Genomic DNA, 5,369 nt, shown 5'->3' with positions numbered 1-5,369 from the left:
GTTGAAAATTCTGATTTGAGACTTGGTTTTGCTGATTTCCCCATGAAAAGTTGGGATGATTCCTCCAAGCTGGATTATATGTTTGAGAGTAAGGATTCTCTATCTATTTGTTTCCATAATTACCAACATATGCAGCCTGCTCTCTATATTCTACTCTACAACTCATTGTTCCTTCTGCATAGGCAATCTATTGTGAACTTCCAAATGATGATGATGAACTAACCAACATACTTAAATCTTCCATTTTCTTTGTTAAAACATTTGTAAGTACATCAAACTTTGCATTAATCATGTTGAATGGATCAAGTTCATACATTACAGCACTTGCCTCTTTTGAGTTGGAGCTGGTCCTCTTGGACTACTCCAAAGATGAGTATTCTTTGCAATTTTCTCCAATAGCTCATAAGCTTCATCTTCTTGCTTCATAATAAATTCTCCTCCTGTTTGAGCATCAATAATCCCTCTAATTGCAGGAGTAACATTGGTGTAAAAATTTTGGTTTATCATCCATTTTGGAATGGCATGATGTGGCCATTGTCTCTCTAACTCCTTCCATCTCATTCATGATTCATAGAGAATTTCATCTTCTCTTGGTCTGAAAGCTGTCATTTTATTCCTCAATTCTTGAGTTTTTCTAGGTGGAAAATATTGTGCAAGAAATGCATCAGTGAGTTGCTCCCAATTTGTAATAGAATTGTGAGGTAGAGAATTAAGCCAATTTAATGCTTTATCCTTCAAAGAAAATGGGAATAGCTTCAATCTTGCTGCATCATCAGATACTCTAGGTTGTTTTTGCATATCACAAATCATAGAAAACTTCTTAAGATATATGTGTGGATTTTCTGAAGGATGTCCCCCAAATTGGGAATTTTGAATCATTTGAAGTACCCCAAAATCCATCTTATAGCTATTTGCATCAATTCTTGGTCTTGTTATACTCTCTCTCAAATCATCAAAACGAGGGAATGCATGATCCATCATACTTCCCCTAGGCACATTAGCATTTACAACTTCTTCACCATGAGCTTCATTTTCATTATTTTGATTGTTTCCACCATTGCCACCAATAATTCTAATTCTCTCATTAGCCATTTCTACTTTAATTTCAGCTGCTCTCAAGGCTTCTTTCCTTTTTCTGGTTTCTTTCTTATTGGCTCTACAAAACTTCTCAATTTCAGGATTAAACAATAAGAATGTATCACTTGTACTTCTAACTCTTCTCATAAAAGATCAAGAGTACCTAAAAAGAATAAACAAACTCAAAATGAAAAGATAATAAAAAAGTTTAACTAGAAACAACTAAAATGATCAAGAATTCAATCTCAAACAAACAACTCCCCAGCAATGGCGCTAAAAACTTGATGTGGCCCAACTGCAAGTGCACAGGTTGTACAAGTAGTATATAAAAGATATCGTTCCCTCGAAGAGTTGTATTAATGATTGAATTTTTTATAGAAAAATTGACTAATTTAAGCTAATTTTGTAAATCAAGTGAATGATTGATAGAATTAAGGGTGTAAAATCTATTTATGTAAAATCAACAATCCAATTATCAACATAAATGATTCAACTCAAGCAGCAGCAAATAAAATGAGCAAATTGAAATATGGCAAGCAATTAAATTCAATTAACAATTAACAATATTAAAAAGGGCGATTCCGGAGTTTGGGGATTCATATTCAAGCTATTTTGGGATTTTTAAATTGGTTATCCAATCTTATGGAAATTATGGCTTTTAAGGAGATTAATTCTTAAATCCTTTGAATACCCTTTTGAGTGAGACAAAGAGTACCTTAATTAACTTAATCCTACTTTCGTGGAGTTAAAATTAATCAAAACCCATTGAGTTCCTTAATTAATCTGTAAATCCTCTTAATCCTAAGTATATTTCTAGATCTAAATTAATTAAGTCCAATTTCTTGATTATCTATCACAGGATTTTCTCCTTTCAGTGCTTCAACTATGGATTAAGAACAATACTTAATGGGATCCTACACTAAGCATGTAATTAGGCACACAAGAAATGGATAAAACCTCATAAAAATCACAAAATATGGATTACCCAATCAAAATCCACAAAATATCTTAAATATTACATCCCAACTCCAGAATCAATGAAAAACTACTCACTATCCATAATTATTAAAAGAGATTCTGAGCAAATATGGAAATAGAACTTGAAAATATACTAAGAACTAAGAAACCCAATACAAGAAAGGTAGAAAATGGTGAATAAAAGAAGAAGAATCCAAATCTAATCCAAAAATGGGAAGTGACGCCCCTTGCTCTGTTTTCTAATGTTTTCTCTACCTCTCTTCACTTTCTTCTCTTTCTCCTCCCTTTCCAAAATGAGATAAGGATACTATTTATATTCTTCTGATAAATAACCCTAAAATGGCTTGTTTGAGAAAGGATTTCACGTGAAAAAATTCTTCTGCCAGCTCATTATGAATAATTGCACAAGTTGTGCAAGCTTCCTATGCAAATTCTGAGCAGAATTGGTGGTTCCAAGTGCTTCCCATGATTCTGCACAAGTTATGCTGGCTGGTTGTGTAGATTTTTCATGCTTTGAAGTCCTCCGTGAAAGTGCATAAGCAGACTGCATAAGCTATGCAGCTGGTTGTGTAAGTTTCAGTAGGTTTGGGTGCTCCTTCCTTAATGCTGCATAACTGAGGCGTGAGATTACATAAGTTATGCGAGTTTGCCACTTTGATTGCGCCTTAGTGAAGTGCACATGCAGAGCATGAGGCGCATAAGCTATCACGACAAGTCATGCAGGTCTCTATGAAGCTGCATAAGTAAGGAGTGAATCTGCACAAATTATGCAGCAAGTCATACAGGTTTCAGTAGGTTTAAAAATTGCTTCTTCTTCCTGTGTAGAAACTGCACAACTTGTGCAGCAGGTTATGCAGACTTTGGCAATTTTGCATTCTTCAACCTTCAAGCTTTATTTTGACATTTTTAGCTATGGAAATCACTCCTCACTGGTACAATTACTTTTTAGTCTCTCAAAAACACCATTTTACCTACAAAACAAAGCAAATTACAAATTAACTCAAAACATTGATAATTATGGAAAATTATTTAAATAACTAATAAAATTAGCTAAAAGTGACTAACAAATAAATGAAATGGCCATAAAATCTAACCTAAATGACTATGCAAAATGCATATATTAATGTCCTAGGTAAAAAAAAAAAACGGAAAGAAAATGATTATCTCAAGAGTTGTTGGACAAATGCTCCAGAAAAAGAAATTTTATATTTAATATAAATTCTGGATTTTCGTCTTTTTATAAAGCAGCATCATTTCTCATTCCCTTCACACCAAATCGAAAGCAAATAACTAACTAGGAGATAAATTAAAATTAGATCAATTGGCTATAGATTCAGCTGCTTTTTATTTCAAGTCAGTTTTAGCTTAGTTCAATTTCAATTTGGATTATGGTTTTAATGGTTTCAATTTTGACTAAAAATAATTGGGTACAATGTTATTTAGTTCTTATATTTTAGTGAAATTAATTATTTAGTCATTGTATTTTGAAAAATATACTATTTAGTCTATATATTTTATTTTTATTAAACTATTTTGTTCCTTAGTCAAAATTTTTATTATTCCATTCTAGTCAAACTACTATTTAATCTCTTTATCTTAAAGAAACTAATTAGTTTATCCATGTATTTTGAAAAATACTGCTATTTTGTTCCTTTATTTTAGTGAAAGTAATTAGTTGATTCCTATATTTTGAAAAACACAACATTTTGAAAAGTATATTCTTTGATAAAATGAAAATTTTGCTATGCAAGGATTAAATATGAATATATATATATTGAATTTTCAATTCCTTGGATCTATTTTTGTGCTTTCTCTATTAATAAATAATTTTTCTTGATTACTTAAAAATTTAATAAAATTGATTAACTTTTTGCATGTAAACACTTTGTACCATTCTTATCAAAAAATGAAAGCAAAGATAGAATAGGGAGAGAAGGATGTGAGTGTAGAGGAGAATGAATATGAGATAGAGAAATAAGGGAAAACAAGAAAGAAATAAGGAGAGAGGATTATGATAATTTAGATATAAAAAATAATTATGGGACTAAATAGTTAACGAAATCAAATTACAGTGATTAACTAATATATTTTTTTCAAAACATACAGAATAATTAATTAGTTTCACTAAAATAGAGGGATTATATAGTAGTATGATCAGTATAAATTAAGGAAAAAATTGGCAGTAGGACTAAATAGTTTAACGAAAATAGAATATAGGAATTAAATAGTGTATTTTTTAAAATACATAAACTAAATAATTAATTTTGTTAAAATATAAAGATTAAATAAAAATTCACCCAAAACAATTACACACGCAAAGGAGAGCAAAATTGACTCATCTATATCCCATCTTATTTCTGTTTAGACCCTTAAATCATTAACTCGAGAGTATTTCAAATTCGACCTAAACCAATCTCAATTTAATTCAAGGCTCAAACAACACCCAACCCAGTATCAATTAATATTTAAATTTTAGAAGGATAGAATTTTTAGAAAAAAAATTATTATTTAGTTTCTACATTTTAATAAAACTAATTATTTAGTCTTTATATTTTGAAAAATATATTTAGACATCTATTTTATTTTCGTTAAATTATTTAGTCCCTCTGTCAAATTTTTTGTTAGTCAAATATTTTAATTCAAGTCAAATTATAATTTAGTCCATCTATTTTAGTAAAACTAATTAGTTTAGTCTTTATAATTTGGATTCATTAACTATTTAGTCCCTCTTGTTATTTTTTTTTTAATACCCAAGCTATCTTGACCATTTCCCTTACACCTCTTTACAGATAATTCTTTCCCTTTGCACCAACACTTTTTACCAACATTCTCTCTTTATTTTTCATATTTTATTAAAAATTGATACAAACTGTATGCATAAAAAGTTAATCAATTTCTTTAGATTTCTGAGTAATCAAGACGTTAATATAGAAGAATTGTTTTTAATAGAGAAAACACAAAAATGAACCCTAGAAAATTGGATGAAAATGCTTGAATAATTTTAAAAAAATATAAATTCATATTTAATCTCCACATAGCAAAATTTTATTTTCATCTAAGAATGTGTTTTTTAAAATATTATGTTTTCAAATTATAGAGATTAATTAATTAATTTCACTAAAATAAAGTGACTAAGTAACAATATTTTTCAAAATAGCATCACATAGAGTGCTCCTCATGAACACATAATTATTATTATTATTCTCTGAATTAAAGAGTAATGAATCCTATATCTTATGGGAGAGAGGGAGTGTGCGCTCTAAAATTGCACAAGAAACTGATTATCTCAAGAATTGTTGGACAAATGCTCCCGA

General features: G+C 29.7%; 1 non-coding gene across 1 annotated transcript; it reads left to right on the top strand.

Annotated features, from left to right (window-relative positions):
• Window positions 1-517: 517 nt before the first annotated feature.
• On the top strand, window positions 518-624 carry LOC131181174 (small nucleolar RNA R71). Its single transcript, XR_009149802.1, has one exon. It is a non-coding gene; the product is annotated as a small nucleolar RNA R71 (small nucleolar RNA).
• The last annotated feature ends 4,745 nt before the right edge of the window (window positions 625-5,369 follow it).

The sequence above is a fragment of the Hevea brasiliensis genome, chromosome 6, assembly GCF_030052815.1.
Source record: "Hevea brasiliensis isolate MT/VB/25A 57/8 chromosome 6, ASM3005281v1, whole genome shotgun sequence".
NCBI classification, from domain to species: domain Eukaryota; kingdom Viridiplantae; phylum Streptophyta; class Magnoliopsida; order Malpighiales; family Euphorbiaceae; genus Hevea; species Hevea brasiliensis.
This window is presented reverse-complemented; position numbering and strand designations above follow the sequence as displayed.